The 21,166-nt window shown below is 41.6% G+C and overlaps 1 protein-coding gene across 1 annotated transcript in view; it reads right to left on the reverse strand.

Annotated features, from left to right (window-relative positions):
• The window catches only part of RTN1 (reticulon 1), a 243,951-nt gene that overhangs the window by 182,312 nt on the left and 40,473 nt on the right, over positions 1–21,166 (reverse strand). The window lies entirely within an intron of this gene.

Raw genomic sequence — 21,166 nt, forward strand, 5'->3', positions numbered from 1 at the left:
TTTCAGGAGGGTCAAGTCTTCCCCAAGGAGATACAGGACACACAAACTCTTTTACTTTTGACAGAGCATGGGAAGAAGAGATGGACACTATAAAAGAATAAATAAGCTAGAGTTTTAGCAAATTTGTGGAGGCTGAATGTAGGCTAGTGCATAAATTTTCAATAACTAGGAGCTTCAGACATGGAGGGCCTTAACATTCTTCTCCATAGATCTCCACTGAGTGCTCACAAGAAAGACTTGAAAAGGGCAGGAGACCATGGAAGCCTCACTTGGTGGCACAGATTTGCAGATGGTGACTGCCTGCCAGTGTGGGGCAGACATAAAACACAACCACTTCAACAGATTCTTCTTTCCTGCAAACAAACACCTTACCTCACTGGGGAAGGGGACAGGAAGGTTCCCCACTGCCAGGACTCAAGCAAAACTCTATTGCCTCTGGAGGAGGGTAGAAATAAGAGTCCTCTGCCTCTGGTTAGAAGGGCAAGAAGACCACTGGGGACCAGGATCCTATACCAAGACAACGCAGAGGTCAGCTGTCATGGGCAGGGGTGGTTGAGGGAGAGGACTGTATTCTTCTCAGGAACTGCCAGAAATACAAGGCAGAGTTTGACAGCTGAAGAGGGACAGAAATAAGAACACTGAGAGAGCCTTATTTTAAGCACAAAGGGCCTGCTTAAAACCAAAGCTGCACAAGGAGAATTCCCACCTGTACTACTACAAGCTTTGCTCCATTAATAAGAAAAAAAAAAGTCTATTGGTGGGGGAGACAGAGAAGCAAAGAGAGATTCCTTCTATGGAGTGGACGCAAAGTGCCTGCTGCAAGCTGAGAGTGAAGCAGGAAGACTGAGAAAAAACCCTTTGGCACTATATGACCACAGTAAGTACAAGATAAGAGTTATCCACAGTGAGAGGAATTTGAATCCTGTGAGACCACCTTCCCGTGATCCCAAAATATTGTTTAAATAAATGAATAATTGGCCTTCCCTAGTGGCTCAGAGGTATAAAGAATCCACCTTCCAATGCAGGAGATGTAGGTTTGATCCCTGGGTCAGGAAGATCTCACGGAGAAGGAAATGGCAACATACTCCAGTATTCTTGCCTGGGAAATCCCATGGACAGAGGAGCCCGGTGGGCTATAGTCCATGGGGTTGCAAAGAGACGGACATGACTCAGCAACTAAACAACAACAAAATGAATAATCATACATAAATAAATATATAAAACTCTCAGTGTAAAAATGGCAGTCTCTATCCAATACAGACAACAAAACATAGAATCCTGGAGCCTCAGATTTCTGAGGCTCCAAGTCAAGAGGCCCAAACCACCTGCCTGCTTACTAACTCACCTGTTATTTACTATTATTTCTCCCTCAGGTCACAGGTAGTGCAGCTCAGGAAAGGAAAGTGCTATTTAGAATGGAAAGCAAAATATAATGTATCCAGGCAGAAAGAACCAGGAGACAGAAGTGGGTCACATTAATACTCGCACTTCTTGCTCATCTGGGGAAGTCAATGTTGCTGATTTCCCAGGGCAGAAAATGCTGTGGGCTCTTGAGCCCTCTGAATTATATGAGGGGCCAGCCTCTGCAAAGAAAGTTGCTTTTTAACTTGAATGATTCAGGCCAGAGTAGATTTGGGTGGCCTGAATTATCTGGATAGTTGCCCTAATTCTTTGCTTTGACTGTGGAGACCTGGCCTTTGAGGGAAATAGGCCATTCATTCCCTGAGATACACATTCCCTTCCTGGAGGATGAAAACTTATGGAAAGGTCTGGAAACTTTTCCCATCTGGATTGAATTATGAGCTTGTAAAGGGGTTCACTCCCTGGTAACATCCTTTAGGGTAGAGGCAAGTCACACACAGCACAGGGAAACTGGACGGACCTGACCTCCCTCTCCCTTCAATGGGCAGCAGGCAAGCTGCCAGAGTCACAGCTCCCGGGGACTCTGATTACAGTTGTCCTCTGACCAGCTGTTTTTAGTCAAATGAGAATAGGAGCATCCTGTCCTTGTGATTTCACTTAGATAGACAGCTATTTTCTGCCTGGCCTGTGTGTTTATCCCGGAGTAAATGGCATGTTATCTTTATCAGTTTCAACAAGAGGATGGTGGGTGGCTGTGTAGATTCTTTTTTTTTTTTTTTTTTCCAGCAGTGAAAGCTGAGAGAATTAAATGTCACCTGTAATTTCCCAACTCCACTTCTCCTCTTTGCAAAAGTAATCTATCTTAGCGAGATGGAGACATCATTCTGGACAAAGAAAAAACACTTGGTAATACAACTTAAATTAGCTGTCATTTTAGCAAGTGAGATTTTGGTTTAGGTTATGGTCAGATGCTGGGAGAGCAAAACCTGTCAAGTGCCCCCAGTGATGAAAATTCTTAGGTAAATCCAGAAGTCTCCTTTGCTGTTCAGTTCAGTCGCTCAGTCGGGTCCGACTCTTTGTGACCCCATGGACTGCAGCACACCAGGCTTCCCTGTCCATCACCAACTCCCAGAGTTTACTCAAACTCTTGTCCATTGAGTCAGTGATGCCATCCAACCATATCATCCTCTGACATCCCCTTCTCCTCCCGCCTTCTATCTTTCCCAGCATCAGGGTCTTTTCCAGTGAGTCAGTTCTTTGCATCACGTGGCCAAAGTATTGGAATTTCAGCTTCAGCATCAGTCCTTCCAATGAATATTCAGGACTGATTTCCTTTAGAATTGAATGGTTTGATCTCCTTGCAGTCCAAGGGACTCTCAAGAGTCTTCTCCAACACCACAGTTCAAAAGCATCAATTCTTCAGCACTCAACTTTCTTTATGGTCCAACTCTCACATCCATACATGTGCTGTGCTTAGTCACTCAGTCATGTCTGACTCTTTGCAACCGCATGGACTATAGCCCACTGGGCTCCTCTGTCCATGGGGATTCTCCAGACAAGAATACTGGAGTAGGTTGCCATGCCCTCCTCCAGGGGATCTTCCTAACTCAGGGATCAAACCCACATCCATACACGACTACTGGAAAAATCATAGCTTTGACCAGACGGACCTTTGCCGGCAAAGTAATGTCTCTATTTTAATATGCTGTGTAGGTTGGTCATAGCTTTTCTTCCAAGGAGCAAGTGTCTTTTAATTTCATGGCTGCAGTCACCATCTGCAGTGATTTTGGAGCCCAAGAAAATAAAGTCTGTCACTGTTTCCATTGTTTCCCCATCTATTTGTCAGGAAGTGATGGGACCAGATGCCATGATCTTAATTTTTTGAATGTTGAGTTTTAACCCACTTTTTTCACTTTCCTCTTTCACTTTTATCAAGAGGTTCTTATGTTTCTCTTCACTTTCTGCCATAAGGGTGGTGTCATCTGCACATCTGAGGTTATTGATATTTCCAGTAAATAAATGGGACCAAAGAGAAAAAATACCCCCCTTTTTTTTCAGATTTCATTCAACATTAGTAACATTACCAGTTACTTCAAAAACTTCAGTTGTTCATGATGCATTATGTACAGACACCATTTTCCAGATCGATTTCTTTAGAACATAAGAGAATTGTGGAATGTTTCCATACTCAAATACACCTGGGAAATGCTACATAAGGTGGAACAGCATGTTAATGCCTCAGAAGTTTGCTAAACACTAACTTAAAATATATTAAATTATGAGAGACTTTTTCATGTGCTACTCATGAATTACTGATAATAGTATAATTTTATCTAATATCTAAGTACAGATATTAGATATATTTATATATCTGCATCGGAGAAGGCAATGGCACCCCACTCCAGTACTCTTGCCTGGAATATCCCATGGATGCAGGAGCCTAGTAGGCTGCAGTCCATGGGGTCGCTAAGAGTCCGATACGACTTCACTTTCACTTTCACTTTCACTTTTCACTTTCATGCATGGGAGAAGGAAATGGCAACCCACTCCAGTGTTCTTGCCTGGAGAATCCCAGGGACAGGGGAGCCTGGTGGGCTGCCGTCTATGGGGCTGCACAGAGTCGGACACGACTGAAGCGACTTAGCAGCAGCAGCAGCATATATATGCATTTTAGATATATGTCATGATGTATCTTCAAACATGCTATATCTCTTCATGTATAGTCTCATTTATTCAAAGATCCCTTCCACAGGAACACCTTTCTTGATCACTCCATCTGAAACAGCACCCCAGGTCCTAGTCTCTATCTCCTGACTCTGGTCATTTTCCTCTCCGATACTTACACACTCTGATACTGTTAGTTTATTGTGCTACCCCATCCCCACTAGAATGTAAACTCCGTAACAGCAAGGATTTTTATTCTTCACTGCTCTGTCCCCAAATTCCAAAACAGTTTCTGGCATACAAGCTCACAGGCTTAAGCAAGGTAAGGAAAGAGGGAGGTCCGCAGCGTGAACCACCTAAGAAGCTTGTGAGGACCAGGTCTCTCACTGAACATTCTGATTGGGCTTAAACTGTGGCCGCCCACCTGCTCCACCACAAGGCCCTGATTTACAGCAAAGGATGAAACCTTAGGATCCTAAACAGCTAAGAACTAAACACTGAATGCTCAGATTAATCACATCTATAAATGAGTCTTCCTAGAAGGCCTACACAGTGTCATAAACCTTAATTACGACAAAACAAAATTTTGACCTAAATTTATTGTCCAGAAAGTTTCTTCTGTGAAAGTCTTTATTCTTTATCAGTTAGGTTACCAAGATGATACCTCCAAAATTTTAAAATTAAAGGAGACATTATGAATTCTACATTATGAGATACTTCCCAAATGACATCAAAGAACACCCTGAAAGAAAAGAGCACAAAATAAAGATAAAGAATGCATAATATCTTTCATTTTGCTGACTGAACTGAATCTTATTTGAGTGGGTTTCATAAAATGGATATCAGAGGAAGTTTGCTATGGATGATATGAATGACAAACAAATATATGTTTGATTTAATAAAATTATGAATCATAGCCCATAAAATTACATTTCTTTCTCTTCTCATTATCAAACATTTTCTCCTCAAAGTTGATCTGTGGAGATATCATTTTTATTTTTTAAAAGTCTGATTATAATCCAACAGGAAAAAACTGAGTTAACATAAATGGCAGTAAATTTTTATATTTTATCTTTCAAAGTTAAATTTTTTTAAGGGTCTAATTTATTTATTTTTCCTCCCTTTTGAACCTCCCTCCTGTCTCCCTCCCCATCCCACCCCTCTAGCTTGATACAGAGCCCCTGTTAAAGAGTTTCCTGAGCCATACAGCAAATTCCCATTGGCTATCTATTTAACATATGGTAATACAAGTTTCCATGTTACTCTTCCCATACATCTCACCCTCTCTCCCCCTCTCTCCATGTCCATAAGTCTATTCTCTATGCTTGTTTTTCCATTGCTGCCCTATAAATAAGTTCTTCTAAAGCTAAATTTTTAATTGGATTTTTTATCTCAGATTTGGCTGAGGCTCCAAAAGGCTGAGAACAAAATATGTAGCTAGTACTTCCATATTACCAAGGAAATAAGAAAACCAGCTTTGTAACTCTTTGTCCCTAATTCATGCAACATAATAAAGTGTTAAAGCTGGAGAAACTAAAAGAGTTAGCAGCTGGAAGGAATATTTCATTGAAGGTGTGATCTCAAGTCAAATGAGATGGTCTTCCTGGAGAACATATCCAAGTTTAATACATGTTCTAGTGACTGAAGCACTGTGGGTTAGTGGCCAGTGAGCAGGTACGTGTCTGCAGAGTGCAGAGCTAAATTTGGGAAGTAAATGCAGTCTTCTACTATGGCCAAAGGAAAGTTGACAGGAGGCTGTCTTGGATCCAGCCCCAGAGGTCAGCCTAGAGCTGCTAGGAGACTTCGGCAAAAAGAGGCCAGAGTTGGTCCTTAGGATGTGGAAATTCACTAGAAATGCAAAGGAACTGCAGATGAGAGATCTTTAGGGATGAGGGTGATCTATACAAAGAATCCACTATGCTCCATAAAAGCTTTAAACACCTGCCACACACAGAGGAAGTCAACTGGCTTTTACATCATTGCCCTTCAAGCAAAATCTGTCTTGACCCTTCCTCTCTGCAGCCACACTTTTACCCTGGAAGGTCACAAGCTGTGCCTGGACCTGACTGAATTAACAAAAAAGCTAACTGGCCCCCTCTCTTCTACTGCAGGCTTCCACACAGAAGAGCCTTGACTATTGACTATATAGCCTTGTGGTAGAGAAAGTTTTAACTTTAAATGAACTAGGAAGAAGTTTATAAGGATATGACATTTTGAAGGCAATATGTGACTATGTTTTTGCCACTTGAGGTAGCTGAGGACATTTTGTTTTCCCAGAGTGACCAGAAAAGTTATGGAATCACCCTAGCATTCATCCAAAACAGCAAGGAAGAACCAGCCCCACAAAGCAGATTGGAAAAGGGTAAGGAAGGAAGAATAAAGGTTGTATTTGAAGCCTATGAGGCCTGCCACTTCAATGTACCCTGAAATATATTATTAATTATTCTTACTCACAATAAATAAAAGTTTGTTTTCATTCTTGACAAGCATGTTGGAATGTCCCAACATTTTATACCAGGGAGTCAGGTTTAGCAAACACTTTCTTATTCCAATATCACTAAGTCAAAGCAAAAGGCCATAATTATACAAATTAATGGCTTAGTGGGATAGAAGGGTAAACAGGAGCCTAACTAATGAATCTGCTAATTGTCTTTCCTTATTGTGAGCATCAGTATTCAGTACTTAGCTCTAACGTATCCAGTGGACAGGAAAGAACAGAACTTCACAGGCTGCCTGGCAGTTGGGTTGGAGGTTTTCCTATGAAGGCCTCCCTACTTTGGGTCCACCCCACAGAGTAGCTGAATGAGGGCTGAGGACTGCCTCAGTGTAGAGGGCACAGCAGAGGACCCAGAGGCTCCTCATAAGGTAGTAAGAGTGTTTCAGGCTGATTTTCATGCCTTTTTTTTTTTTTGAAATTTTAAAAGAAATTGGTCCCTGTCCAAGGATTTTAGAAAGAATCTTTCTCAAACAGGGGCTTTTTCATTTCCTCTCAAAGACTGTTTAAAAACTTCCAGCTGCTTTCACTCATTCTTCAACAACAAGCATTTACTGAGTACCCACTATGTTCCCAACCCTGGGTTAGCTGCCAGAAAAAAGAAGATTCATATTGGGAGATAATTCTCCATGAGTCCCTTCGTAATTCTGTATGTCTTATAATGAGGTCTTGACTATCCTTTCAAGAATGTCTTTGTAGCAAAGAGCCTTGGAAAATAGGGAGAGTCTCCCTCCCAGGTAGGGGCAGGTCTGTTTCCCATCCAGGACATGAAGAAGTCTCCCTTGGGAGACTTTTGTGGAGCAGGTTTGCTGGCGGGCCCTTAGAACGGGGGTCCCCAACATCTGGGATCTAATGCCTAAAGATGTGAGGTGCAGCTGATGTAATAATAATAATAGAAATAAAGTGCACAATAAACGTAATGTGTTTGAATCATCCTGAAACCATACCTTCCCAACCCTGGTCCATGGAAAAATTGTCTTCCATGGAACTGATTCCTGGTGCCAAACAAGTTGGGGACTGCTGCCTTACGAGATTGGAAGATTGCCTAAGCTAGAGTTCCTGGACTGCGACAAGCCCACCATGTGTGCAGCACCCACCTGGGCTGCTCTGCATCACTCCCGTGGGATTCAGGATTGCAGGCAAGGAACTGACTCAAACATGAAGCTCATGGTGCCTGCAATACGGTCAGTAAGTATGTCCTCTGTCCCTGACCCAGGAGTCCCCACTCCTCTGTCAGCTTCCATGGAACTGTGGCAGACTAGCTTGTTAGGTGGCAAGCAGGATAGAATCTCCAACTCCTCATAGTTCTCCACGTTCAGTTCCTCACATCAAGGAGCTCCAGGTTTCTGGGAGAAGTAGAAAACATATTTTAAAACAATGTCTACCTGGAGTATTAGACATATACTTATGGGCCCTTTGCGAAATCAGTGGAGAGGAAGAGTCAGGAGAGGTTTCCATGGCAGCCAAACATGGTGTGTGTAGAGAAGTAAACACTTTACTGATGCTGAAGGGTCAAATGTGAACCTGGCATTGATCCAGACTACAGCTGGAACGGCTGGCAGAGGCCTGAAGACAGAGACCCTTGTATTTCTCCAAAACTCAAAACGTGTGCTGTGTGCTTAGTCATGTCCAACTCTGCAATCCCATGACTATACCCCCACCAGGCTCCTCTGTGCATGGGATTTTTCCAGGCAAGAATTGGAGGGGTTACTGCCGGGAGCAAGAGCTCCACCCATGACAGAGGTCATGAGGAAGGAGGCTCGGCATACGCAAAGGCGGGATCAAGCCTCAGGAGTGCCCCTGGAAATTCTCGAGCATCTATCCCCAAAACCAGAGTCTGCCTACTTTCTGCTTTGTGCTCTCACCTACACCTCTGACTTTACGGGGGGCTGTCCCCCACTACTTCTCTCTGAAAAAAAAGAGTTAACTTACAGCTCCAGTTAATAATTCCTGGGTGTGACAGTGTTTCAACCTACAAACTCCTTTGGAAGTCCTCTAGCCTGCCTGAATAGGTTTTTCCAGCCACATGTGATTATTCAGAGCCTCCCAACTGTGAGAGGCATGAGATGTTCTAAACTGTCTGAATACAGATTCCTTTGAGCAGTTAAAAGATTGATTAGAAATTGTATTGGTGAAGGGTTTTTCACTTGTTGCGCCAAAGTTTGCTGCTAAGTTTCCATATCCCTTACCTGCTGTGTCCCTGGCAGTGTATTGATTAATATAATTGGTGTAAGTAGTGGCTTTAATGTTTGTAATCTTGGACCCTTGAGTTAATTCTTTTTCTTGTTATAGCCCACCACACCTTTGCCCTATAGGAATGCAACTTTATCTAATGCTTTTTGGAGGGTGGCGCCTGACTTTAGAATAATCTCCTTTAGAGAAAAATAAGTTTCTTAAAATGTTAACAGGCCTCCGGGCCAGAAGATGATGCAAATCACCTAAACTTTTGCATATGATAAGTCTGCAGGAAGAAAGCCTGGCTTACTGCATGACTCTACCCCTTCCCCCACTATCCTCTATGCATAACTTAAGGTATAAAAACTACTTTGGAAAATAAAGTGCGGGCCTTGTTCACGGAAACTTGGTCTCCCCATGTCGTTCTTTCTCTTACCTTCTGGCTGAATTATTCAGCCTCTTTTCTCCACTGAATTTCCTCACTGAGCTATCCTTATTTCAGCCTCTTTTCTCCACTGAATTTCTTCACTGAGCTATCCTTATTTAACCACTCTTTATATCCTTAATTAACGTTTAATTAAGCAATTGTTTCCTGATCCTCACCGACACCATCCCCGCTTCGAATTCCCTGGATCCACCGGGGCTGGACCCCGGCAGGTTGCCATTTCCTACTCCAGGGGATCTTCCCGACCCAGGGATCAAACGTCCATCTCTTGCACTGCCTGCATTGGCAGGCAGATTCTTTACTACTAGCGCCACCTGGGAAGCCCATATTTCTCTACAGGAGCCTAAGTTTTGGTTGTACTTGGTGGTTTCCAAAGAGAGGAACCACCTGGGGCGTCCCTGGTGGCACTAGGGGTAAAGAATCAACCTGCCACAACAAGAGACAAAGAGAGGCATACAAGCCAATCCATTGTGACACCAGAAAAATATATTAGAATATACAGATATGTAAGCTTTACTGAAAATATAATTTAACTTTATTAATATATAATATATGGATTGACACTGCCTCCCTCACTTGATCTATAGTTTTGGTGATTCCATGTCACACAGAACACAGAGATTCTCAAGGGAAGAGGCTAAGCTCCTCAATCACTGGTGGGCTTTTAGAATGTTATAACATTACAATCTATGAGTACTCAGTTAAGAATATGTGTAGATTATGCTACCTTGTTTTATTGAGCTAACACAATACGGATGGGCTTCCCGGGTGGCTCAGCAGGAAAGAATCCGCTTGTGGTGCAGAAGATGCAGGAGACTCAGCGGGTTCAATCCTCAGGTCGGGAAGATGCCCTGGAGAGGGCATAGCAACCCACTTGAGTATTCTAGCCTTAGAGAGCCCCATGGACAGAGGAGCCTGGCAGGCTACAGTCCATAGGGTCGCACAGAGTCGGACATAACGGAAGCGACTGAGCATGCACGTACAGTATGGACAACCGGCTAGAAAGGGTTTCAGCAAAGAAACCGCAGACCGATAGTAATCAGCAACGGTGCAAATACACAAACAAGTGACCTGAAAGTAGTCTGACAAACCAGCCACCTTATAAGCTAAAATCAGTGACAATTTAATCAGATCTAACCACAAGAATTCATTTCCTTATTAATTGAAATATGGATCAATATCCACCATCAGTAAAGATGAACCTCATTATAAGTAATAATTCTTGAGGTAATAGGTAATGCTGGTGTCAAGTCACCACAATCCGCAAGACATTGTAAAACCTGAGCATTCTAAACATGGAGGTAACCATTTCAGTTTTTTCAGTGTTACTTAATGTTATATGTGCTTCAACTCAGAAAATGGTGTTGCAAGATGCATTAAAAATACTGCTGTGGGATTTCCCTGGTGGTCCAGTGGTTAGTATTTTGAGCTTTCACTGCTAGGGGCCTGGGTTTGATCCCTGGTTGGGAAGCTAAGATCCCACAAACTGTGTTGTGGCAAAAAGAAAGGAAGAAATGCAATTTTTAGAAACTGCTGTATATTTGAAGAGATGTGTATTAGTACAAATTACACAATGTGGGAGGTTTGCTATACAGTTGGATGAAAGTCCTGGGGTTTCAACATGTCTAAGCTTATGGTGTTTACTAGTATCTGTTTCAAGGATAAAATACACAAAGTTGCTTATGGTGATGTATGAAGCAGTGATTCTCAACTCCAACTGCTCAACAGAACTAACTGGGTATTTTTTTTTTAACCTGGCCAAGGCCAGGTCCCATCCTAGACCTATTAAATTGGAATCACTATAAATACTTCTTTTGTTAGGAAAGGGGAAAGGAAGGAAGGTTGCAGTGATAGCATCTCACTGTGAAACCCATTCCTGAATCATTTAAAAACAAACTATTGCTACAAAAAAGTTAAAGCCAGGACTGCACAAATTGCTACTAGAGCTCATCAGTGTATAGTCAGTTCCGTTATAACATGACATGCAATCTTCATAATCACAGCACCACACTATGCAAAATTGCAACAAAAATCACAGTGCTTATGAAGACAATGGAGTGAAAGCAAAGCACTTAAAAACTTGGTCAGTACCAGTTTTTGTTTTTGTTTTTTTTTTAAGTTAAAGTGAAAGTTGCTCAGTCATGTCCAACTCTTTGCAATCCCATGGAGTATACAGTCCATGGAATTCTCCAGGCCAGAATACTGGAGTGGGCAGCCTTTCCCTTCTCCAGGGGATCTTCCCAACCCAGGGAGCAAACCCAGGTCTCCCGCATTGCAGGCAGATTCTTCACCAGCTGAGCCACAAGGGAAGCCCAAGAATACTGGAGTGGGTAGCCTATCTCTTCTCCAAATAATCTTTCTGACCCAGGAATTGAACCAGGGTCTCCTGCATTGCAGGCAGATTCTTTACCAACTGAGTCTTTTCTTTTTTTTTAAGGAGATAAAATTTTAATAAAATCAGAAACACAGTTTACATGTCTTAAATGGCTAAGACCCTTGAAAAAGGCCTGAAGGTTTGTGTTGCAGCTTGTGGGTCGTTGTGTAGTGGTGAAGGAGGGTTATCTGAAATTGGATGGAAAGTTATAACACCAGATGTGAACAGGTATGACTCATCTCATAACACACAACACGGTAAACTGAGGCAGCTAATAAACATTTGAGAGTAGGTGTGTGTACGTGTGTCCTGATTCAGCAATTTTCTGTATTCACCCAGATTCACACAGTATTTCTTGTGGATGAAACTGTGCATGCTGCTGCTAAGTCGCTTCAGTCGTGTCCGACTCTGTGCGGCCCCATAGACGGCAGCCCACCAGGCTCCCCTGTCCCTGGGATTCTCCAGGCAAGAACACTGGAGTGGGTTGCCATTTACTTCTCCAATGCATGAAAGTGAAAAGTGAAAGTGAAGTCGCTCAGTCGTGTCCAACTCTTAGCGACCCCGTGGACTGCAGCCTACCAGGCTCCTCCGTCCATGGGATTTTCCAGGCAAGAGTACTGGTGTGGGGTGCCATTGCCTTCTCTAGAAACTGTGCATAAGCAAACACAAAGTTGTGTTATGCTCAAAGTAATCCCAAATATATCCATTGCATTGGAACAAACTCACATTTTCATATGTTTTATAGCAGAACTGACTACTTAAAATTACAAAAAACAATGCAATGAAATACAACACAGTCTTTCAATAATTTGCAATGAGATGGGTAGTGACCAAGAAAAACTCTTACATCTAATCAAAGTTTGCACATTATCTCACTGTAAAAAAAAAGATTTATTGAACTTTTAGTTATCCATTTTTATCTCACAAAAAAAGACAAGTCTCTAAATTTGCTGACATCTCCTGATATGACAAAAGCCTTCTGCAATGCGGTACTAAGTAGACACATAAACTCTCCCTTCATCATAAAGGTGGCATTTTAACCACAAGGGAGGAAATAATGGCTTTTCAAACAAGACAACCCCTGAAGGGAGCATACTGAAAATGAATAATTGGAAATGATTCCATTATCAGGTAATTTTTGCTGAAAATGATGTGTGTCATATATAAAAACTCTCATACCTGCACACATTAAATTGGAAACTGAATTTTCCAATCCATCTAAAAATCTTCCACTGAAGACTTTCTGTCAATAGGTTTTGAAGCCAACTGTGAAAAGTATACACAGCATCACTTCTAATTAGTTTTGCAGGGAAATTATTATCAAAGACAGAGGTTTATTGGCCAAATTCAATATAAAAAAAAAAACAAACCTTTGCATGATTGAGGGATGGAACTGAAAATTGAGTATCTGGATGTAATAAGTTCAACCAATGATCTACTTATTCCTTTAGAAAATGCATGCCTTTGTAAAGTATCTTTTTCAGACTTGAGAGTTAATAAAACCAAGCATGCAACTAAAATAGCCTTGAAGACAGATCTTCAGATCATTCCATCAGAAGGTGTTAGACTTAGATTTTCAGAAACTTTGAAAGCATATTAAATTGCAATCATGTTGTTCAGTATCAAAAGTAAAAAAAAAGTATCATTAATAAAAATCAAATACAAAATACATGTATTTTGTCTTTAACTTATCCATTTTCCTCTATGTCTAACATATAAGTATATGTAGATAGTTTATAAATAAATAAAAATACAAATTAATATACATATACATGTTCAAAAATTTTACTGATAGATGTCACAATCAAAAAAGGTTTAAAGACCACTGCTAGAGTTGATGAGGAGATTAAACTGTTGAGCATTCAACTACATTCAACTATATGTATAATCAACTATATGCATTCAACTACAAGTTATCAGAAATTCTACTTCTGGGTTTAATTTTCTTAAAAGAACCCTAGGTGTAGGACAGTCCCAGGCTGGGACTCATAAAAGGTCCAGACTCCTTCTATAAAGTCTCTTTAAAATGTGGACTCTCCCTCATGCAGACATAATGACTGCTGTACCCTTAGATATCATGTCCACATTCCAGGCAGGATGAAGAGGGAAAAGTGAAGTGAAAAAGACAGATCATGCACATTAGCTGAGGCCCTCCACAGATAACCCAGGGCTAGGCACCCAAGGGAAAAAAAATCCAGAGAGGTCAGTTAAGGCTCTTACTGTATTATACACATACACACACACACACGTACATATATACACATCATGGCAGATAATAGACCCAGAGCCCAAAAGCTGGGCATCAACAAGAGCCACTGTAGAGAAGCAAACAGAAAGCCTGATCTCTAGCTGACTGAGTACTGGAGTGGCAGTGAGGGGCCTACTGGAGCCAGGGCTGGTGTCCTGGGCTGGTGTTCATGGGGTCCTCGCTGTGCAGCAGCCTGCCACCTGCCCCACATCTGAAAGCAAAGGCTATAAAGACATAAAGTCAGCACTTCTCTGGAAAGAGCCATCAGTTCAATGTAGAGAAAGACTATGAAAAGGACTAGCTAAATGAACTTCTCACAAGTCCACTCCATCTCATACTTTTAAACCCATTAATTCATTTTTTCAAACAATAATTCATCAGTGTATCTACGGAATTACAATCTAGCAAGCTAGATTGGGCCCTACTTCAAAGTATTCTTTGGGAAAACCCTGATTGGAAATGCTAAAAAATTATTCTCTGAAGGATCTTATTCATTTACCCATGTAAAGCAAACTCAATGATTTTAGGCTAACGACAAGCAACCCAAACAACAAAATAAATATAGAAAGTCCACAGTTTAGAATGGCAGCCAAGTTCTCTCTGGGATGATTTTTATCCTGAAGAAGAAAAGTTATCCTGATTTAACTTCTGTGTGATTTTCTCACATACAGTACTTTTGAAATTTTTGCTCTGCAATAGTCAGAATCAGCTTCTTTGTTAAAACAGCAGCAATAGTAACATTTAAGGCCAAGATTGTATATCTCTCACAATAGGATGTCCAAGCTGTTTTATATCGCTCAAGACTCAAAAGTCTTGTGTATTTTCCATATACTCCACACAGGGCATGTAATAAATTACTGCTGAGATGCAACCACTTAAAGCAAGACAGTTCATATTTACTCTGAAAAACGATTTCTTCTTTAAGCTTTTTTCAAGGTCACTGTCACAGGCACCGATGCTTCTCTTAAAAATGTTTATTCTTTACCCTGCACTGGGTAAAGTTCCATTCCACAACCTAAAACAGAATTTTCTCTCTTGGATCTCACCTTCTGAGGGCAAGAGCTCTGGGATAACTAAAGAAGAGTCCTTGGGGTCCCCCAATACAAGCAAAAGCCTCCTTCCACTCCACAGGAGCCATCCCTGCTTCTCCCTTGGGGACGGCACTGCATTGCTCATCCCTTCTCCCTCTCACGCTTAAATCTCTTGCCTGACTTCAAAAACCCCCTCCTAAACCTTACGTACCCCTGAAGTTGCCAAGGCCTCTCTATCTCATTCTCTTCAGGCCAAGATTCTTAGATGGGAATCTGTACTGTCATCACCCTCGAGTCTCACTCTCTCCACTAGCTCCTGGTCCACCAACCAATGCCTACTGAGCTGGGACTTCTGTAGAAGTTATCTATGGACACTTAGCATCTCTGTGTCCTCCAGGCAACACAAAGGTGCTTCATGGTGGCTCTCCTTCCCCGCCAAGTTCTCCACCACTCAGCCCTTCTCCCATCCCATACTAATTTCACACAGTCCTCCTTTCCCGGCCTGAATCCTGCAGTCAAATTGTTTAGTACCCTACCTCCTCCTTAGATTCCCCCTTTCTTCCTCATTTGCTTAATGCTGATTCTCAGGCACAGAGGACTCCAGGGCCTTTGTCTACCTGTATCCTTCTCTAGCTGCCCAGGTAAGCTGCTCTCCATTTTCTCTGTTGTTGAACAATTCCCCCCTTCATGCCTTTCCTCAGAGCACTGCTTCGGCGAGTGGTGTCCCTGGTCCCTACCACTGTGCAGTCACTTACGCCTCCTGTCCTTAGACAGATATGAAGTCCTTCCATGTACTTCCCTGATTAATCCTCACATCGCTTATTTTACCCAATCTCCCCTAAAAAACCGAAGCCCAATTTCTCCCTGATGCTTAATGTATGATCCTTGTCTCCTATTTCTTTCATGATTATCTTTAATGCTATACGGATCATTTTAGAGAAAGGAGTGCAAATACACAGGCCCCTAAACATGCATGTAAATACAACAGGTTCTCAAGTAATTAATGCCGTTTCAGACTTTTTGCAAAGAACAAAATAGCCAGTCCCCAGGAAGTTGCTCTGCATCCTCACCCATCTCCAATAGCATCTCGTCCACATCTCTATTGCTACAGAGCTGACCACACGGTAATGCTGCTCACTGTCTGCCTTGCCAATCCCCAAGGAACTTCTAGGACATCAGGATGAAATCATATTTAGCTCTCTGTCTCCAGCATCTCACACAGTGCTTGAGACAAAGTAAGGGCTTAATAAACATTTACTGCATACAGAAATGAGTTTTGAGATGGAATATTCAAACTAGGTTTTGACTAATACCCAGGATAAGATTAAGATCTGGTGGAGGGAGAAGGGAAGTCATACAAAAAGATATTGTGAAAGACTAAGTTATAAAATACTCAGTACCAATAGTGAAAGTGTTAGTCACTCAGTCAAGCCCAACTCTTTGCAGTGCCCTGGACTGCCTCCTGCACTGCAGGAAGATTCTTTACCATCTGAGCCACCAGGGAAGCCCAATAAGGGTTGTTTTATGTATGTTTTAATGGCAGATCTCAGCATGATAAAATAAATAAATATATGTGGTAAATTTACTAGAAAACAGGAGGGGGCACCATAAGAAATGTTTCTGCTTTGAAGGGAATAGTCAAACATGGAGCTCAAGTCCTAATATACAAGTACCCACTTAATTAGGAAATTGTTAGTAAGTGCCTATATGTGACAGGCACTCAGCCAAGAGTAGGGGTTACAAAAATGATAGTTAGTCCCTGTCCTCACAGGACCTCTACTTAATGTTTAGTGAAATAGACATTAACAAACTAGTAGTAATAAAAATGAAACGTAATTGCAAATGGTGATAAGAACTGTGAAGAAAAAAATGAAAGGGATCATGAGACTATATGCAGGATGATCTAACCAAGATGATGCTTCAAGGTGGGGAGAGGTTCCATTTGTTTTAAGGCAGGAAAAAGGTGTACGTGGATCAATTTCTTAAAAAATCAAGTTGCCCTATATTCTCCTCCAACTATCTGTCAAAATAGACGTGCATCCCATTGTCCTGACAAAGGCGGAGTCCTAAAGAAGATGGTCTCCATGTTTATTGTTTGTAAAGACAGGCATGTTGCCCTCTCAATAAATATGCCTCAACGCCCTCAACCTCTTCCGTATTAATGGACGATTGCTAACACTAAAACATCTGTCTATCTACAAGGTTATTCTCCCTTTGATTTGTTTTTCTATAAGAAAATTTCTGAAGAGTGGAACTGCTGGTTTAATAGTAGAAGCATTTCCACGCCTCATCCCGCAGTGCTGATGCTGGAGTGTGCACCTAACTACCCATAGCTTTGTCAGCAGCACATTTCAACAGCTTCTCTATTTCTGCAAGTTGAATAGATGCAAACTAGGGCCTAATTTTCATCTCTTTACTGGGAGTTAAACAGTTTTCAAAAAACAGTTTGCTGGGCTTTTTCTTTTATGTCGTTTTGAATAATTACTTACCTTCTCTAAGCTTAATGTTCCATATATGCCAAACAGGCATAATAACAATACTCATCTCTGTAGTGTCGCTTAAGAATCAAGTGAAATAATGTTCTTCAAATGCTAAACCCAACATCTGGGATGTAATAAACATTCAACAGATGATAACTACTATGCCTATTTATTCATTATCAATTTAGTTCTTTTAGATTCGTGAGTACTCATATTATGTTTTAGGTAATAAACATCAACCTTGGGAAAATGATTGAAAATATTTTCTTTCATTCTATGATTTTCTTTATTGTCTTAATTTTGCTTGTTCTTCTTATACAGAAGGGACTTCCCTGGTGGCTCAGAGAGGAAGGAATCTGCCTGCAATGCGGGAGACATGGGTTCCATCCCTGGGTCGGAAAGACCCCCTGGAGAAGGAAATGGAGAAGGCTTTGTAAAATAAACATGTTTTGAGGGAGGGTCCATGGACTTCTATTGATATTTCAGCTTTATTTTCTGGATTCTGTGACCCCTATATTGATGGTTTAAGTTTATAGGGGGGTTAGATGAATGGTACGGAGAAGTCAATGGCACGCCACTCCAGTACTCTTGCCTGGAAAATTTCATGGATGGAGGAGCCTGGTAGGCTGCAGTCCATGGGGTCGCTAAGAGTCGGACATGACTGAGCGACTTCACTTTCACTTTTCACTTTCATGCATTGGGGAAGGAAATGGCAACCCACTCCAGTGTTCTTGCCTGGAGAATCCCAGGGACGGGGGAGCCTGGTGGGCTGCCGTCTATGGGGTTGCACAGAGTCGGACACGACTGAAGTGACTTAGCAGCAGCAGCAGATGAATGGTAAAGAAGATGTGGTATATATACATATATAACATATATATACATTATTTATATATATATATATATACACATGTGTGCATGGTATGTCGCTTCAGTCAAGTCCGACTCTTTGCGACCCTATGGACTATAGCCTGCCAGGCCTCTCTGTCCAAAGAATTCTCCAGGCAAGAATACTGTAGTGGGTTGCCATGCCCTCCTCCAGGGGATCTTCCTGACCCAGGGATCAAACCCATGTTTCCTGCATTGCAGGCAGATTCTTTACTGCTGAGCCACTTGGGAAGCCCCTAGATATACACATACATACATACATATATAATGGAATATTACTCAGCTATATAAAAAAATGAAATAATGCCATTTGCAGCAACATGAATGGACCTAGAAATTGTCACGCTGAGTGACATTCAGTCAGACAAACTAAGACAAATATCATATGATATAGCTTATATGAGAATCTAAAAAAGGGTACAAATTAATGTACCTACAAAACAGAAATAGAATTACAGATGAGGAAAACAAATATATGGTAATTAGTGGGTGGAGGGGAGGGATAAACTGGGAGATTGGGACTGACATATAAACATTACTATACATAAAATGGATAACTAATAAGGATCTACTGTATAGACAACACAGGGAACTCTACTCAATACTCTGCAATGGCCTATAGAGGAAAAGAATCTTAAAAAGACAGGATATATGTATAACTGATTCACTTTGCTGTACACCTGAAACTAACACAAAATTGTAAATCAACTTACCCCAACAAAAATTAAAAGTTTATAGGAGGAGGAGAGTTCACCCTTACTTCAAAACCAAGAAAATTGCCCAGAACGTCATTTTCTAGAAAAGTAAGATGCTGTATAGTATTTACCATGCAGATGCGTGTATCTGTGGTGACTCCTGAAATCTGTTATTCGGGAAATACACCCCTCACACAAAGATGCAGCGACAGCTCCCTTGCTGAAGTCCTTCCCTTTAACCTGAACTAGCTGATTTTTTTTCAAAATACAGTTTTAGGAACTGCAGCAATAAGAACTTCTGGCAAGCAACTAGCTGAAAAAGCAACTGTATTGCATTCTACTCTTTAATTTTTATACTCACCAACTAAGAAGTGTAGATCCCCAAATTCAAGGCATTATTAGAATTATCATAATGTATAAAATTCCTGATTTCATTAATGAGACTTGTTCAATAAAAGGTAATAAACTTCCTATGTGCTAAAATCTGAGCCTAAGCCACACAGTCCTTCTAAGAGCACTTCCTTCCCATCTTCCAGCTTAGATGGGGAAGGGCTCAAAACTACCCACAGCCTAACTTTCTGCCTCGCTGCTCCAGCCACGTGATTCAACTTTGACCTCTACCCTCCTCAGTCAAACAAGTACCAGACTTGAAGTCTAAAGACTCTGTCATTTACTTACTGGTAATACAGGGGAATCACTTAACCCTTCTCAGCCTCAGAGGACCCAGCAGTAAAGTGGAGATAATAAAATAATACTGACCATGTCTATCTCAAATAGCTGAAGTGAGGACCAGATGCTAGAATTATGCCTATTTCTTGATGCCAGGTTTGACCCCAAGCAAGGAAGCCAGTATCAGGAAGTTCCTTACAATAATTAAAAGAGGTTTCTATTTCAGAAAGCAGATGGCACATTAGAAGTTTCATTCTGCTGGTGCCCTGTGCCTATGTCCAGATGTCTGTCCAAAATCCTAATCCTTAGCCAGGTTCCCAAAGCTTTGTGGCCCAGACCTCCTGCCTTGAGCTGCATGCCCTGCTGTTGTTCAGTTTGCTTGCCTGGATCCTGATATCTGATCTTAGATTTTGTAGATGTGACTCTTTATCTGCTATCCTGTCTTAGTTTAGGGTTTCTTAATCTCAGCAATATTGACATTTTGGACTGGATAATTCTCTGTTGTGAAGGGCCATCCTGTGTTACTATAGAATGGTCAGCAACATCCCCAGTCTCTACCCACTAGATTCCAAAGCGTCCCTGGGTCATGTCAATCAAAAATGTCTCCTAAGTCCATCAACAGATGAATGGATAAAGAAGATGTGGTACACATATACAATGGAATATTACTCAGCCATATAAAGGAATGAAATTGGGTCATTTGTAATGATGTGGATGAACCTAGAGTCTGTCACACAGAGTGAAGTAAGTCAGAAATAGAAAAACAAATCTCATAGATTAATGCACATATATATGTAGAATCTAGAAAAATGGTACTGATGAGCCTAATTTGCAGGGCAGCAATAAGAGACACAGAGAACAGACTCGCAGACACAGCAAGGGGAGGAGAAGGTGGAACAAACTGAGAGAAGAGCATTGGCATATATACATACCATGCGTAAAACAGATGGCTGGTGGGAGGCTGCTGTGTAGTACAGGGAGTTCAGCTGGGTGCTCTGTGATGGCCTGATGGGTGGCAGGAAGAGGGGTGGGAAGGAGGCTCAAGATGGAGGGGATACATGGTACGGCCGGTTCACTTTGCTGTGTGCCAGCGGCTGGCACAACATTGTGAAGCAATTATATTCCAATAAAAAAATGTCCCCAGATGTTGCCAAACGCTCCCTGAGGAGAACACTGCTCCCACATCTCCTGTTGAGGAGTTAGCTAACCCTCTTAAACTTGACCTCTGGCTCTCTGATCTGTGGCCCTTGCTTGCCAGCCCTAATACATTTTAGACAAACACTGCTCTTGTTCTCCTCCTAGCTTTCCCTACTATTAAAAACCTGGAGTATCCAGAAAGATGCTCTAACACAGAGAAAGTTGTTGTAAAATAATAATAGAATAGTTTAAAATGTGTTCTCTGATTTTTCAAAGTCTCACTGCCTGCTATGCAGCCCACAGTGCGAGAAAAATACAGCCATGGCGCATCTGGGCTTCTGGCCTCCAAGGGCACAGCTCCCCACAGCTCAGGCCAGCAGTCATCAAACCAGGAGTGTATACAAAGCACAAAAGGCCATAAAACAATGTCATCATGTGCTCTTAAAAGTAAAGAGAATTTTGGAGTTTTACTGCCTCGGTGCCCCATCTCACCTTCAGTTCTACAGA

Source organism: Bos indicus x Bos taurus, chromosome 10 (assembly GCF_003369695.1).
Source record: "Bos indicus x Bos taurus breed Angus x Brahman F1 hybrid chromosome 10, Bos_hybrid_MaternalHap_v2.0, whole genome shotgun sequence".
Classification (NCBI taxonomy): domain Eukaryota; kingdom Metazoa; phylum Chordata; class Mammalia; order Artiodactyla; family Bovidae; genus Bos; species Bos indicus x Bos taurus.